The following is an 18,605-nucleotide window of genomic DNA, read 5'->3' as shown; positions in this document are numbered from 1 at the left end:
TGAAAAAGCAACAATCGGGTTGGTGGTAATTAATGCGGCCGCAACAGAAAATGTCGGAGGAGGTTGTCAGTGTTTGTTTTGGATCCATTTCCCTAAAAAGAAATTTTTGGGGATGAAACACAAGGGGCTAAAAAAAATAAAAATGATCGAACACAGTATTCTATCTTCACGGTCAAAATTAAGTTTGATTTTCAAACGAACGGCTAAAGATGAAGCAATCATAACTGTGAATCAGAGAGTGGAACCCACATGTTAAACCCAAAACGAAAGAAAAAATAAGCATCGAGTTGGGGGACCAACGGAATTTGTTTTCTAGTAACCTAAGGGTAAAAAACACAAAAATGATACACACACCAAAACTTCCGTCCCGTGATGTACACGAGTGCATGGCGTGAGAGAAAAAAACAGTGGTGGTCCCCACCCTTGACCCCACCCCTGCACTTTCCCGGCAGGGCTTCCCTAACAGTTTTTGGATATCTCCACAGTGCAGATCGCCGGAGATTGTTTCGGTGGTGTGTTATAACTGTAAAAAACAGTCATATGATGCTAGTATTCTACAGTCTAAGTTGCAGTTCCCAAAAAATATGAACCCCACACGGCCACACCACACATGCAAAGGGGTCATAAAAATCTCATCTCCTTTCTCTCATTCAAACTCACTCACTCTCACCACAATGTTATTATTGTTCGTGAGATAATGCATAATATGAAGCTTAAGAAGATTAATCAGGTTCTTGTAGGTTTAAAATTGGACATGTCAAAAGCATTCGACAGGGTTGAATGGTTCTTTTTAATATCTATTTTTCAACAACTAGGTTTTCATCATGACTGGATTACTTTGATTGAGCAGTGTATCACCACAACTAATATTTCTCTTATTATCGATGGTGGTCCTAGTTCGACTTTTTCTCCGACTCGTGGCCTTCGACAAGGAGAACCTTTGTCTCCTTATCTTTTTTTGTTTATTATGGAAGCATTTTCTAGGCTTTGACAATATAATGTTGATAATGGCTATCTTAAAGGCATTAGAATTAATCAGTATTGTCCAGATATCAATCATATGTTTTTTGCAGATGATTGTTTATGTTCTTTCAAGCAGATTCTTCTCATGTGAGGCATCTTCAGCACTTACTTCATATCTTTGGTCAAGCTTCTGGTCAAGTGATAAACATGCAGAAATCTACTATCTTTTTCGGTAAGCACACTTCCAATGCTCAAAAGTCTAGTATTGTTGGTATTCTGAATATGAAAATGATGGGGCTTGGTGATAAGTATTTAGGAATCTCTCTCTTGTTGCATAGATCAAGACAAAAAAAACTGTCAAGGTATTGTTGATAATATGAATAACACGTTGCAAGGTTGGAACAGTAAAATTGCCAACCAAGCAGGCCGAACTACTCAAGTAAGTGTTGTACTTAGCACTATGGGAATGTACCAAATGCAGGTTTTTCAACTGCCAGAAACTACTATTCATCATATGGACAACGTTCAGCGCAGATATTGGTGGAACAGTTTCAACAATCATCATTCTCAGAACTTTATTGCTTGGAGTAAGGTATGTTTTCTTAAAAGAATTGATGGCCTAGGTCTTAAGAACTTAAAGAATTACAACTTAGCTTTTCTGGCTAAGTTAGCTTGACAGCTAATTCACAATCAAGATGAGTTATGGGCAAAAAATTTGAAAGGAAAATATTTTCCGCATAATGATCTGCAATTTTCCCTCCTTCGGAAAACAATAATTCTAGTTGGATGTGGCAAAGCATTTGTTCAGGTCTTGCAATTATTCTAGAAAATGCTAAATGGTAAGTGGGTACTGGTACTAGTATAAATATCTATACAGCTAATTGGATACCTTCTACGCAACATGCTATTCTGGATTGGAATCAGCTGAATACTTGTGATTATCAGTGGGTTTCTCAACTTATTGATTCTCACACTGAGCAATGGAATATCCCTCTTCTTCGTCAGCTATTTTCTATGGACCAGGTGAATTCTATTTTAACTATTCCAATTCAGTTAGATCAAGAGGATAATTTGATTTGTCCTTTTGCAAGTGCTGGTATCTTTACAACTGCATCAACTTATAAGCTTCTTTGTGAGGAAGATTTCATTCTGATATGTCTATTGGTTTATCTGCTCAATTTTGGTTGTCTTTCTGGAAACAAAAAATGTCGTACAAATATCAAATTTTTCTGTGGAAAGGCCTTCATGATGCAATTCCTGGCAAGGCTAAAGTTTTTAAACACATGACTGCTTCTGATCAATATTATGTGCTCTGTAATTTGGATCAAACTGAGGATCTGGATCACCTGCTACTTCATTGTCCTTTTTCTCAAGCTATATGACGAGAATTTTTCCCTCAGCAGTTGCTTCTATAATGCAGCATTCGACAGTCCTTTCTTGGGTGAAGACCTGGAAGCTATCAGATTCTATGTTTAACATACAGAAAAAACCTTATTTCATTCATTTAGTTATTTGCATCATGCACTTCATCTGGAAAATAGATGTAGATGTGTTTTAGACAACATAACACCCAACTTTAGCTCTATCATTCATCAAGTGAGATATTATATTGCACAACATCATTTAGATAGCTTGTCTGATGCTTATAATCTAACTGTTAGAGATAGTCTATCTTGAATCTGCCTTGGGAACCTCCTCCTCCACACTTCTTGAAAATCAATATTGATGCTTCATATAACACTGCTTCACTTTTAGCTGGTATTGGAATTATAACGAGAAATTCTGAAGGGGCATATGTTATGGGAATGGGAACAGTAAGAAGAGTTATTAATGCTTAGAAAGTTGAATCTTGGGCTATGCTTGAAGCTATGCAAATGGCGATGGTAAATGGATGGACTCATGTGATATTTGAAACAGATAACTTAGGTATCAGTTTGTACTTGCAGCATAACTCTTCTCTTTCTCATTGGCAAAGCGCTCCTCTCCTTAGAAGATGTGTCAATATATTTAATATTAATCCCATCTGGTTTTGTAAATTTGTGTACAGAAGTTGTAATAAAGCTGCAGATGCTTTAGTTAAAGCATCTCGTAAACTTAATCTATGCGGGGATTGGTGGTTTCAACCACCTGATCTTTTAAATCCTTACATAAGTTATGATGTATCAAACCTGGTTGTTATATAAATACTTGCTTCTTTGTTAAAAAAAAAACTCACTCTCTCTCTTTAAATGTCTGTTCAATTCGTGGTTCATTCATCAAATAACAAACTAGCAAAGAAATATTCTTCTTCTTTCAAGATCTCATGATTCAACGGAACAATAACGTCCATCCACTAGGTCTGTCAAAGAGAAAATACTTGTTTTGATGCACTTCTCATAATCATTAAAGGTGTGGTTGATCCAATTTAATCCAAATCAATCACTTACGTGGCATCAAAAAGAAAAAAAATCGAGTTCGAGTTTGCAGACGGATTCTAACTTTTTAACGTGTGATGGGGTGTGCAAATACTTAGACATCCATTGTTGTGTCACAGTTTCGTCTCACTCGTCATCATACCCATTATATGTCACCGTTTCATCTCGTTGTGTTGGATATGGAGGTTAATGTATGGTCATTTTAATAACACTATGTCCCAGTAACACTTCTGTTACACTGATCCTGCTTCTGCGTGTCCTGCCAGCCTGTTCCAATGATCTGTTAATAGCTGTCATCGGTACCTTCTGTCATTATTTGATTGGTTACTGTTAGCACGCTTTCTGTCTGGTTATTTCCTGTGAACTGTAATAAATAGCAGATGTTATTTTCTTTGATTGTAACTAAGACAATTACATTCAGTAATTGCAAACACCATTAATATTGTTCTTGAAGAACTTTTAGTTTCATTATTTTTTCAAACCTCAACTATGGTAGCATGAGGGCAGAGATCCTCACTTCCGCTCACTATCTTTCTTAATTTTTCGTTTCTTCAACCAAATCTTGATTCTTCTTCTTCTTCTTTAGTTTTACTTTTTCATGGCGTTAAATCAGTATGAAACTAGAATTTCAACAATTCCATTGAATCAAATAACCAGTATCACTAATTTCAAACTCAAAGATGATAATTTCATCACCTGGAAGAATCTACTTCTATCGTTGTTGAAAATATACAAAGTTCTAGGTCTTCTTGATGGATCAATTCTTTGTCCTCCAAAATTTCTCAATCAAGCAGATTTTGATGCAGGTAATATTAATCCTAACTATACTGCTTGGATTGATGATGATAATACTTTGATTTTGTGGATTCAGTCTTCTATTTCGGATTCTGTCATTCCTTATGTTGTTGGTGCAGAATCATCAAGAGAATTACGACAAACTATTGATTCACGCTTTGAAAGAACTTCCACCACACATTCAATTCAATTTCGTACTAAGTTGCAGTCATTAAGACTTGGATCTGGAACGATTACACAGTTTTTAGGAGACATCAATAAAATCACAGATCAACTTTCTGCTGCTGGTTCTGTGGTTAGTGATGATGAACTTGTAGTTCTTGTTTTGAATGGAATTGGTAATGACTATAGTACATTCAGTACTTCAATTCGTATTCGTCATCCTCCAGTATCTTTTGATGAACTTCACAATCTGCTTCTTAGTGAAGAACTTGTGGTAAATGAGAGATCCAAAAGCCTTCTCTCTGAAGCAAACATCAAAGCTTTGCTGCTTTTCAATCTCAACAAGAACTACTTTCTCATCAAAGATCCACATTCTACAAAGGTCGTGGTAGAGGTAATAATATCTATAATCCTTCTCTCAGAAGTAATTTTCATTTACCTACTAGAGCATCAATATCCAACCTTTTATGCCTCAATCATCTGTACCACCACCGCCACTAACACATCCTACATCATCTACTGCTCCTTTCATGTATGGTATGGAAAATGTTTTCTGTCGAATTTGCAATAAAGGAGGACATATTTCTCTATATTGTAGACATAAACTCAACTTTGTGTATCAAAATGTCAACACACCACACAATATGAATGTTAGCTTCAGCAAACATTCTAAGAGAAAATCCTTGGTATGCTGACACTGGTGCCAACAACCACATCACTGCTGATGGATCTGAACATTAATTTTCATTTGCTTATGATGGTATTTAGGGGTGCACATACCCTACCCATACCCGCCAACCCTACCCTACCCGCCATTTTTTTAGCCGTATCCTATCCTATCCACTATTTGGCGGGTAGGGTGGCGGGTAAAGATTTTCTTAACCGCCAATAAACGGGTAGGGTGGCGGGTATAGGACATATCCTACCCACCCTACCTAGAAGTGCACATACCCTACTCCTACCCGCCAACCCTACCCTACCCGCCAGTTTTTTAACCGTATCCTACCCTATCCATTATTTGGCGGGTAGGGTGGCGGGTAAAGATTTTCTTAACCGCCGGTAAACGGGTAGGGTGGCGGGTATAGGCCATATCCTACCCACCCTACCCGTTGTGCAGCCCTAATGGTATTACTGAGATTCAAACAGCCAATGGTGAAGGTTTGAAAGTCACTCAAACTGGTTTTTCATTCAATCTACACCACATCAAACCTTTAAGTTATGTAATATGCTTCTAGTACCACAAGCCTCCGACAATTTGTTATATGTCCATAAATTTACATCTGACAACAACTGTTCCATAACATTTGATGCAACTGGTTTCACTGTGAAGGAATTGACAACTGGGAAGACACTTTTACAAGGCCCTCATCTAAATGGTCTCTATCCACTTCAATTCTTGCATGAGTCTTCACCTAAAGCTTTATCTTTTGTGACATCTTCTTTTGCAGCTGATATCTGGCACAAAAGGCTTGGCCATCCATCCTTTCAAACGTTACAAAATGTTTGTAGATCTCTATCTTTACCCAATGTAGTCAATAAACCTATCTTCTGTCATGAATGTAGTATTGGGAGAAGTCATAAATTGCCATTTACTGAGTCACATCATTGTAGAACAAGACCTCTTGAGCTTTTACATATGGATATTTGGGGTCCAAGTCCTGTAAAATCCAATTCTGGATTTAGGTATTATGTCAACATTATAGATGACTTCTCTAAATACTGTTGGATTTTCCCATTATGTGAAAAATCAGAATTTAGACAAGTTTTTCTTCATTTCAAAGCTAAAGTAGAGAATATTCTTAATACTCATATTGGCACAATCAGAACCGATGGAGGTGGAGAATTTCTACATAAATACTTGTCTGATTTTCTTAGTACCAATGTCATTGCACATGAACTATCTTGTCCTCATACACCTGAGCAAAATGGTGTAGCGGAGTCAAAACAAATACATTTGGTTGATGTTGGGAGAACTCTTTTACTACAATCTGGTTTATCCAATTCTTTCTGGGTGGAAGCATTTCATACTGCAAATTTTGTTTTTAACAGACTTCCCACAAGAGCAATTAGGAATCAAACACCATATGAAGTATTATTTCAACACAAATCAGATTATACTTTTCTTAAATCCTTTGGTTGCTTATGTTATCCTTGGTTGAGACCATATACTGCTTCTAAATTTGATCCTAGAAGTACAACCTGCATTTTTATTGGCTACAGTCAACAACACAAAGGATATAGGTGCCTTGATGCTACTTCAGGCAGAGTCTATATTTCCAGACATGTTATTTTTCATGAATCTGTTTTTCCATTGAAGACTATTTCAGTTCCCACATCTCTGTCACCTACTACTTCAATTGTTCTTCCTAATCTCAGTTCTTCTACATCTGATACTTCTTGCACTGCTCAGCCTGCAACAGAGGAACAATCAGATAATTTGGTTTCTATTCCTTCACTACCAGTCTATGAGGTTTTTGCTACTGGGTCTTCTGATATTAATGCATTTTCATCATCATATGCAGCTCATTCCATTTCATCCAACTCAGTGCCAACTGCTAATGCTCATAGCATGATAACAAGAGGTAAAAATGGGATCTTTAAATCAAAAGTATACTCTATAAGACATGCACTTTCTGCAACAATGAGTAATAATATTTCACCTACTGAACTAACCAGTTTTACTCAAGCCAGAAAGATTCCAGTTTGGAAAGATTCTATAGTTGAAGAACACACTTCTCTTCAAGATGCAGGTACATATTCTCTTGTTCCACCTCATCCTTCTCAAAATTTAGTTGGATGTAAATGGGTGTACAAAATAAAACAAAACCCAGATGAAAATATTTCTAGGTTTAAGTCTAGACTTGTTGCTAAGGGCTATCATCAACAAGAAGGTCTAGACTACACTGAAACCTTTAGCCCTGTTGTTAAACCAACCACAATAAGACTTGTTTGGGAACTTATTGTGCACTTTGATTGGTTTATTTCTCAGGTTGATATCAGTAATTCATTTATTCATGGGGATTTAGTTGAAGATGTTTACATGACTCAGCCTCCAGGGTTTGTTGATGAGTCTAAACCAGACTATGTTTGTAAGTTACGCAAGTCTCTTTATGGATTGAAGCAGGCTCCTAGAGCATGGTACCAAAAACTAGTGGATGTTCTTTTGTCTTATGGATTTCATTCTTCAACAGCAGACTCCTCTTTGTTTGTTCAGAAAATTGGCTCCATAATCACTATCATCTTAGTGTATGTTGATGATATACTCACAACAGGGAATTCTAAAGCTTACTGCTCTTCATTTATCTCTTCTCTCAGCCAACATTTTCCTGTGAAAGATCTTGCCTCTGTTCATTACTTTCTTGGATTAGAGGTAAAAAGGAATTCCAATTGATTGTTTTTGTCTCAAACAAAGTATGCTCTAGACTTGCTGGAAAAGTTTGACATGACAGGAGTTAAAACTTGTTCTTCTCCTATACCAGTCAGCTGCAAGCTCATCTCCACTTCAGGTACTATTTTGTCAGATCCAACTCCTTATAGGTCTCTTGTAGGTGCATTACAATATTTGACCTGGACAAGACCAGAGATCAGTTATGTTGTAAACCAAGTTTGCCAACATACGCAGGAACCTACTACTGAGTACTTTATTGCAGCTAAGAGGATCCCTCAGGTATATCAAGGGCACTCTTGATTATGGTGTTCTTTTTTCCAAAGGTATTTTAGAAGTCCATGGCTTTAGTGATGTTTATTGGGCAGGGGACCCTGATACTAGGAGAAGTACAGGGGTTATTGTAATCTTTTTTTGTTCCAACCCTATTTCTTGGTCTAGCAAAAAGCAAAACACAACTGCAAGGTCTTCAACTGAAGCTGAATACAGGAGTTTGCATCACTCTACAACTGAATTAGTTTGGGTGTGCAAATTACTTAAGGATCTTCACATTTTTATACCTATGGCTCCCACTCTACATTGTGAGCTAATATCTTCGATTGATCTCTAAATTCTCAAGGCATATGAGTTATGTCGTTGTTAAGCACCTTCACCACCGTTTGATAGTCGCCTTCCACTATAACATTGTCGTACCGCAAGTTCTGAGCCAAGGATAAAGCAACCAAAAAACCATTCACCTCAGCCACTTGTGGTATAATTAATATTTTTTGGGGTTGGTAATGGAAATAGCAAATCAGACCACCATTATGATCTCTTGCAATAGCAGCGGCAACAGATTTCCCCAAGTGAATGGAAGCATCGACATTTATCTTAATAACATTCTCTGGAGGGGGAATCCAAACATCAGGAGCATTTTGTGCAACTAAGCTGCTAGTCTCTTCCACAGTGGCATGATCGACAATGTCATCTATCCGAAAATGAGCATTAAAGCAATAAAAAGTATCATCAAGCACCTTAGGAAATTGTGGTTGTATGTGTTCAAAATGCAGAATCTATAAATCTTTTCATGAATGTCTGTATCAAAATTATCGCTGGAGACGATTTCGGTCAACCAGAATAACCCAAATAATGAAAAGTGGTTAATTGTTAGAATATGCATCAGCCCTTTGAATGTTGTTAGCGCGTTCGAATACAAATCTGCTTCAAAAGCAAAACTATTTTGCTTCATTAAAAGCTGATTTTTCTGCTTCTAGAAATCGTTCTTGAAAATTATTGTCAAACCGATTTCTGACTTTTCGAATTCCAGAAGTCGAAAGTAGCTTCTGAGTGTGCATCCAAACATCCTTTACAATTTTGTGGTTATCTTCACTTTTTTTCTTTGACGAGTGACTTCTTTGGCGTACAACTGCCCATAATACAATTATATTTAGGAAGTTTGGACCAATGTTTTAAGACCCATCCCAGCTCGGCTAGTTGAACCAGAAAATCAGTGATCCAATCAAAAAACTGGGTTGGTTCAATTATGACCCACAAATTTTACTAAAAACCATGATAAAAACTAATAACCGGTCAGTCCAACCGGTAAACTGATATATTCTTTACTTTTCTTACACTAATAAATAACACAATGATAGGCGGGTTCGTTCCTAGGGGAAAATTGAGTCAAATTTGTCTATTAAATTTCTGAAAGTATAAATAATGAAAAAACTACGAAACAAATACTAATGCAAACAATGAGGATGAGAATGATTAGGGGGTCTTTCTCCACTAGTGAACCTGAATCTCCTTCAGAATACGTTTATTAACTATCCTTGACAGGTTATAAGTTCAACAAGTCCATTAAACTCCAAAATCACTTCGTAGAATAAGTTCTCTACTCGTGTCTAGTCAATCAAGCCACTTTGAATAAGCTCTCAAGTGTAACTTGACTAACCGGTATTCTCCATGAGTGGAATTGATCCTAACCACATGCTCGTAAGTTCTACATGTTAACTTACGGTTGTCAAATACAGACTGAAATCCGTAAAATCCCATTGAAACGTTGATGTTTTGCTACTTATGATTATATTATCTTAACAATTATGGATCAAGACTCTAAAATCTAGCATTAGTATCGCAAACAAGTAATCTGGCTACTCAAACAAAGGTCATAAGCACGGTAGGAGACAAACAATAAAACGATGTTAGAAGAAAGATTAACTCGTATAAGTTATCAAAACTCAAGTCACACAACTTCAAAATATTCCTACTCAAACAAGTATTTAGCTACTGGAGTTCGTGTAAACACCGAAACACATATTCTAAACCAATTAAGTAAACCCAAATAAAAAGAAGGTGGACTGGTGGAATGGTATTATTGCAGCGAACAAATGGAGGTTGTATTGTATAGACCGCAGGTGCGAATACTTGGTGCTCTTGGTAGGCGGAATGGTGAAGGAGAAGTAAGAACTGCTGCTGGATTGTTGTTGTATTGATGATCTAAGAACTGGTGTTGTTGTAGTTAGTGACCGCGAAGGTGCTCTATGAAAAGACGAAGGTACCCAAATATACCTCAATCTAAAACTTTTCCTACCTATAAGTCCTTTTTCCGAAAGTGATTGTTTATGGACTGAATCGAGACAATGCAACTAATCGGATCACACTTCGTGTGATCGTCTATGGATACGAGATCGAGACAATACAACAACGAAGTATGTTTACTTGATAAAAAGGTTCAAACTTAACCAAACACAATAGGATTCGCTTATCAAGTAAATAGGAATGAAAGTTTGTGTGATTTACTTTAATTATAATAAAACAATTATAATGCGGAAAATAAAAGTAAATGACACAACAATATTTTGTTAACAAGGAAAACCGCAAATGCATAAAAACGCCGGGTCCTAGTCCATAATTGAATACTCTCAGGATTAAGCCGCTACACAAAATTACACCAACTTCGTATAGTTGAGACCAAGCAACTAAACCTATAGTTCACCTAGTTCCGTATGTATTTCCACGCCTCCAACTTATAAATAAGTCACGTACTTGGATCAATTCCTTTGGTTCGTATTCCAAATAGTAAAGGAACAACAAATCTATTTGGTATCAACTCTCTTCAACCAAGTGATATGAGTCGTACAAAGGCTCTTCTGTTTATCTTAACGTAAACTCCTTCGTCAGGTCCTTAGATCTATCTTATGTTCAATTACCAAAGTAATCGTTAAGATTTTGCGATCAACAATCTTAATCTAAAGAATTGTGTTGATGTCGATCTACTCAATTAATCAATCCAATTCAATCACAAGGATAAAACCGATTATTAATTGTATCCTCGTTTTACCGAAACAAGTATTGTGGACACCAAAGATTATGAACTCAAAAATCATAAATCTTCAATATATTCGTTTTCTTAGAATCTTTCTAGATCTTAAATAAAAACTTGCACACAATCACTTGAATATCTTGTGATCAATCACGCACAGAACGGAGTCTGTTAACAATGGATTATCACAAGATCGTCTTTAGAACTAAAAACAGTTTAAAGATCCCTGTCGAAACTCTGAACTATTCATGAGTGAATTTTATATCAGAATAGAAGATTCTCAATCATAAACAAACTAGGTGCAATCAAAGTTCAACCACCGTTAGTCAATCAAATCAATGAACACAAAAGATAAACCGCAATTATCTAGTTTCCCACCAACGGTACTGAAAATAATGAACATTTTGTTAGAGAATTGCTCGATTGAACCCACTAGCGTTGGTATGTCAAGTTACTTGTCAATTTTAGTTACCAAAATGCATTCTTGATTTAGCATACTAAAGATAGTTTCGGACTAGATTAGGTCTAAGAAGTTGAATTGAAACTATCCTTAAAGGATGAAGATGGAAGGCTACAAGAAGACATCAACAAGTACTTCATCAACAAAGGTATGTTATTGATTTCACTTGGATTCTTGTTCATTCACCTTTCTAATCTATCGACATAAATGCTCACTTTATGGAACAATTCATATGACGGTAAATGTACATTTATGTATATATACTTGAGTTTATTTGATTCATGACTTTGGTGATAATAACCTTTATCCCTATAAAGGATCTCATGTTATATTGAATGAGCTTGCGAATCCAATGAGCCAAGAATCACTCAATTCCGAGTTATAACGATAAATTTATGAGTGATTTAAGTTCATTAGTACGAAACATTCCATGGGATTTGAAGTGGTCCGCGAACTTGGGCCCAATACGTGACTAAAAGGGATTTTTGGTCAAGTTGGTGATGTTTCCTTATCTAAGAAAGTTAGCTATTATTCCAAACATCTTTGATTACCATATTAAAGTATTTATGATTCCTTCCTAATTTAATTTGTGATTTATTCAAAAAAATACAATTTGATAAATTAATTATTTATTTAATTATTTTGGCAAGAGTTGTAACTTAGGAAAGACTCCCTTATTTATGAGAGTTGTTCATTATAAATAAGGATTTCGCGAGCTTACATGTTTTTCATCCCTTTGGAAAATTGGCGTAAGCTCTGCAGGTTGTTTTCCACGTCTTCCGTTCTTCGTGAACGAGAGTGACATAAAAGTCTTTGTATTAGGGATCACAAAGCCAAGTTGGATTTAATCTTCGTGTTTGATCATACAACTTGTAATCTAGGTTTCTCACCTCTTGTCTATTCTAAGGTTTTTTCTTCTTATATAAAACCATTCAAGAGTTGTTGATTATAAACCCTAAGTTTTGATAGATTTCAGTTTCCGATCGTATACCAACACTTGTTTGTCGAAATCATAGACTAGAAAGAAAAACTTCTTTTGAGGCATCTCGTAAAAATCCTTGAGAAGTTTTAAACAAGATATCTCTAGATTTATTCTAGTTGTTCTTGTGGTAGATTTATTAGGGTTTTCTTAACTTGGAAATTGATCTTTGGAATCACCCAAGTTTACTTACGGAAATCAGGTTCACGGACTCCTTGTGTGTACGCATACTGATTGTAAGTTAAAACCCTAATCTACAAGTTTTTTTTGATATTACTTTTACCTAGTAATTGTTTTTATCAAAACAAACACAAGATTTCCAGAACCTTGATTTACATCTAAAGGGAAATCAAACCGGTGTTTTGTGCATCAAGATATCGAATCTATCAATCGTGGTGGTGTTTCTTTTAAAGAGAACCTTGGGTTCTGCTAGAAGATTTGTGTGAAGAATTTCTAAAGAGAATCGGTATTCTGCTAGGAGTTCTACAAGTGCTGAAGATGGTACTACATCTAGTCCGAATATGTAGTAGGAATTTGGTGTAACAACTTATAATTAGTGTGTGTTTATTCTGGACTAGGTCCCGGGGTTTTTCTGCATTTGCAGTTTCCTCGTCAAATGATTACGGCGATGTCTTATCTACAAAGTTTAATGGTTAAGCAATAAACCTCATATTGTATTACTTAATACTATGTCTATCTAGAGTTAAAATATGCTACGCAGTTTTGTTTTCAATATGCACGACTTGAAAGATACGTTAGGGAATGAAACGGTTCAAGTCAAATATCACTAACATCAAGTGGAAGGATGATTGTTGTCGTTGTATCTCCTTGCTTCTTCACATCTTCAAGTCTTCGCAATACTTAATGTCTCATATCTTAATACTTTCAAGCTAAACTATACGAAGTTGACTCTAGTACATAATCAAGCGACTCTTAACATGAGTTTTGATTCACTAAAATATGACAACCACAATGGACATACCAACGCTTGGTGGGTTCAACCGAGCTACGCTCTAACAATATCCCCCTTTGTCAATTTTAGTGACAAAACTCTTACATCATATGGAAAAACAAATTACAAGAATTCATTACACATACGCTTGATTCCCGAATCCAATAACACGGTAAACTACATACATTCAATACTCAAAAATGTCGTTGTTGACATTATAATAACAAAGAAAATACTCCCCCTAAGGAAGATAGGTAGATATTCAATCCGCACGTATTTGTTATACGACTAATATGACATGTTACTCCCCCTTAGTTTGTGCTTTCACTCTTTCATTTAGATAAACGTTCAAGCACCAACGTTTTATTCCTTAGCGATACCAATCAATATAAAATCAATGCCAGTATCACTTGTTTACTCCATATTTTCTCCCCCTTTTTGTCGCAAAATGACAAAGAAACGAAAAAATAAAGGACAACACGAAAAGAATCTTACAAATCTCAAAATAGACTTGCAACCTGTAGAGTTAGGCACAAGGGTTCCACATACCATGTTCTGATAACCAATATCAAAGCCGAAACTACAAATAGTTTTATTTTGATATGTTATCAAGGAAACAATTTTCCGAAACAATTTTTCCACTTAAGTTTAGCAAACCAAAAATAAACTAAGCACCTTAGTTCCTTTGCTAAACCGATTGTACAAAAACAATCGCTTATTTAATAATACCAAAATAAAGATAACTCTATTTTTCTCATCAGGTTCTAATTATCCATAAACTTAGACCTTTCAATTTTAAACAAGACAAGTACTAGGTTAGTTAACTAGCATTTCTTGTTAAGGCATTCGATTAGACTTGAATAACTGAAACCTCACTTCGATAAGTCTAACTAAGATCTGTATTAACTTGGTTTCTCTTATCCGGAATCGAATTGGACTAAATGACTCATCCCGTAAACCTTTTATTTCGTTAAGTCATAAATAATTCATACAAACCAAAATCAACTTGCATAAATATTCACCTCAACCGGAAGCAATTGAAACAACATAGACATTGAAGCACCGCAATTGCACCGAAATTTTGTAAGCCTAAACAATTGATACCACACAAAAAATCAAAATAACAATAGTTTTTCTTAACCGGAACCAATTGAATCACACATACATCCATACACACATAATGGAATAAACGTCAATTTTACCGAAATTTTGTTAAGAAAAAGCAATAAATATATATGAAATAAATTCAGGCTTTTCTTAAACAGGAAAACAATTAACTAACAAGATTGTTACCTCAAATTTCGCATCCACTTCTCCAATAGGTTTGTGTCTTCGTCCAGGGAAAATTGATATCGAAATATCATCATGTTGTCATCCTTATGAAAAAACAAAAGAATAACAACAACCAACCTTTACCAGAGAAAGGTTGAAAATCGATTTTAACAAGTGCAAGCAAAAGTTGAAAACCGTCGAAACACATATGCTTTTATGCACTCATTCTTTGCATCGATGTCTATGAAAGTGAAAAAGCGGGGATCTAACAACACCACCCAATATTTCGTTTAGCAATCTGTATGGACAATCTCCGAAACACTCTACTAGAGAATCAACTAGACAGTCATACTCAATCTAGAATATAGTGTCTCAAGAAGTTAATATCTCTATCTCTCAATCTAATTCTTACTCAAGCAAACTGCGAGTCTTGATTAGAGATAGATAAACTTGGATGGTACCAAAGACCAATGTCCAAGGATCAATCAATATCAATCAACAACCAAAGGTTGGATTTCCAATTGATTAGATCTAACGCACAACCTGTATTATTTCTATTATATAAACAAATATAATGAGGAAAAGAAATAACACAGACACCGGAGATTTTGTTAACGAGGAAACTGCAAATGCAGAAAAACCCCGAGACCTAGTCCAGATTGAACACACACTGTATTACGCCGCTACAGACACTAGCCTACTACAAACTAACTTCGGACTGGCCTATAATTGAACCCCTATCAATCTCCCACCGATACAAGGTACAGTTATGCTTCTACACCTCTGATCCCAGCAGGATGCTGCGCACTTGATTCCCTTAGCTGATCTCACCCACAACTAAGAGTTGCTACGAACACAATCGCAGGCTTAACAATAAACAAATATGTCTCCCACAGAAAAGTCTATCAAAGAGGATAAATCTGTCTCCCACAGATAAACCTTAATTCTGTTTCGGCTTTCGATTACAAAATCTAGGTGAATCAGAAACCAATTGATAATCCGGTCTTAGAACAACCTAGATTAATCAATCACCTACTCAAACAATCCTTCCTGACTACACAGGCGGTTTGTTGAGGAATCACAAACAGGGAGACGAAGATGTTTGTGATTACTTTATCTTTCCTATTGGAGAACTCTCACGATCTCAAGCCAATCAAAGATTGTACTCGTACGATAAAAGATGCAAGATCAGATCACACAACTACGATAAAGTAGTATCGGTCTGACTTCACAATCCCAATGAAGTCTTTAAGTCGTTAACTCGAGTTTAGAGAAGAAACTCAAGAGTTAATGGAGATCGACTTTAGCGAGCACACTAGTAACACACGGACGTGTGGGGATTAGTTTTTCCCATTGCTAGATGTCCCCTATATATAGTCTTCAAATAAGGGTTTTGCCTTAGGTACTAAGCAAACCATATCCACAGTTAGATGAAAACCTGATTTAGATTCAAGCTAATATCTCTCAACCGTTAGATCGAAATCTTTAGCTTGTCATACACAATACCATACACGTTTACCGGGTTTGTGAAAACTGTGCCCAAATGTGTACGTGTATGTTGGTTCAATACAGTAACCAAAGGTTAACCATATGAGTGTTTCATACCAACCATTTTCTTCTTCACCATAACTAGTTCAAATGGCTCACATGAACTAGTTAAAGAGTCGTTCAATTGCTATGAGATCTTATGTAACTACACAAGATACAGTTGAAACAAAGATGATTCGATTCAATTGAATCGGTTCATGAACATTATAGACACGGTTTGCATAAAGTATTCCTTGATAATTTAATATCTATGTTCATAAATCATCTTTAGATTACAACCACTTAAGCTCACAAACAAGTTCTCGGACTTAAGTACAATCGCTTGAGTTTTCCAAACTCAGCATAAATTCTCGGTCGAGAACTTCCGCCAGTTCGCGGACTTATCAGCAAACGAGTTATATTGGAAATCCCAGCAGAGATTCTCTGGATGAGAACTTCCGCCAGTTCGCGGACTGGGTTCGCGAACCTGGTTCACGGACTTGGCAAGCCAATTCCACAATCCTACCGATTTCTCTTGATCAACAAAGTTGGACAACTTCGGTTCAAGGAATCCATGGTTATGTAATCTAAACTCTTATTTCAATCATTGAGACATTCTTAGAGGACGTTATATAGTTGTTACACTATTTCTCGTCAAAGATATTTTCAAGGTGATTGAAACATTCACGACTTTCGTCACTAGGTAAAGAATCCTATGGTCGAAGCGAAACGCTTTACCAGCACACATTTCGAGATATAGATAAGCGAGATATACTCAGCTCGAAATATCTACTGTGTATGATCATAGTTTATATATATATATAGCATACGACTTTCGTCTCAAGAAGTAGGAGATAGAATAGATAGACTTTGGAGTGACAGATGAGTTCAAGTCTTCACATACCTTTTTGTCGAGAAGTTTCACCGGTTTCTTGAGTAGTTCTTCCTCTTGTCTGATGAATCGCCATGAAGTCCTTGAGCTCAACTAGACCTTCTAACCTAGTCCGAGACTTATTTATAATAGACTAGAAATCAAGACTTATAGCTTTGATCACTAACATTGACAAACATGCTTGAGATAGCAATGCATGTGAGGTTGACCGAGCTATGCTCTAACAATCTCCCCCTTTGTCAATTTTAATGACAAAACTATCAATACATATAGAATACAAAAAAGATAATGAAACTAAAAAGCTCATATTCCATAAGTCCAATTCTTCAACGTTCCTTGAAATCTTCGTCCTTTCTAAGTACTCCAGTGATCCCAAAGGTTGTAAGTTTAGTATCACCGTTGTTGAAGATCCGTAGCGCTATACCAATGAGAGAACTCGAAATTCTCGATCAATGTTATACAGCGACATAGTACTATTATGTTAATTCAAAGTCCAATTGTATCACGACTTCAACAATAATACTATGGTGATATGTATCACTCCCCCTTAGTCAATACTCCATCTCGATCATGGAAACCACTCCCCCTTACACAATGATCCGAGAACCATATGTATTTGTAGTGTGACCTACAATATTTCTCCCCGTTTTTGTCAATAAAATTGCCAAAAGTACAAGAACGGTTTCATAATGAAATTTCCACGAGAAATATTTCATGACCAAAAGAAAGACACATATCAACTTAATTTAGATGCAATCATATAGCCGAAGCTAACAGCATTCATCAAGGAGTTCAAAGATACAAGATAACCCCTAAATAATTCCACAGCCGAACTCCCCACAAAGATATGACCATTATGCACAAGTTCAAAAGAACTCTCCCCCATTTGATGTCATTCCCAAAGAGGAACAACAAGAGCGACCTTAATTTCGAAAGAAACAAGGATTTGAATGAATACCAAAAACCATGATTAGTGATTATGATATCCAAAATTCAACTAAATTAATCACAAGTAAACCCATGATTAATTTAATTGAAAGGTTCTCAACATAAGTAAACTTACGGATCTACGACTAAATTGGCCATATGGAGGTGACAACTTAACCGTTCAAATACTCGACATAAGGAAGACCTTACGGAATATTAGTATACTCAACATAAGGAAAACCTTACGGAATATATGACTACATTAACCAATAGAACATGATAGTGTAGCCGTTCATATACTCAACACAAGAACTTGTGGAATATATGAAAACTCAACAAGATTAATTACAAGAGAACCTATAATTAATCTAATTGAAATACAAATAACCAAACTAATCACCGAAGTAATCAATTTAATTATATCAGGGCTCAACATAAGAAGTTATGGAACCCCGATTAAGATTATCATAGAATATGACATCCTTAACCGTACATGTACTCAACATAAGAGATAAAGCTTACGAAAACTCAACAAATAGCGTCTTATGGAACAACCAACCATGCCAATAAAAA

This window comes from Papaver somniferum, unplaced genomic scaffold (genome assembly GCF_003573695.1).
Source record: "Papaver somniferum cultivar HN1 unplaced genomic scaffold, ASM357369v1 unplaced-scaffold_177, whole genome shotgun sequence".
NCBI lineage: Eukaryota > Viridiplantae > Streptophyta > Magnoliopsida > Ranunculales > Papaveraceae > Papaver > Papaver somniferum.
The sequence above is the reverse complement of the archived record's forward strand: the minus strand, read 5'-3'. Positions refer to the sequence as shown.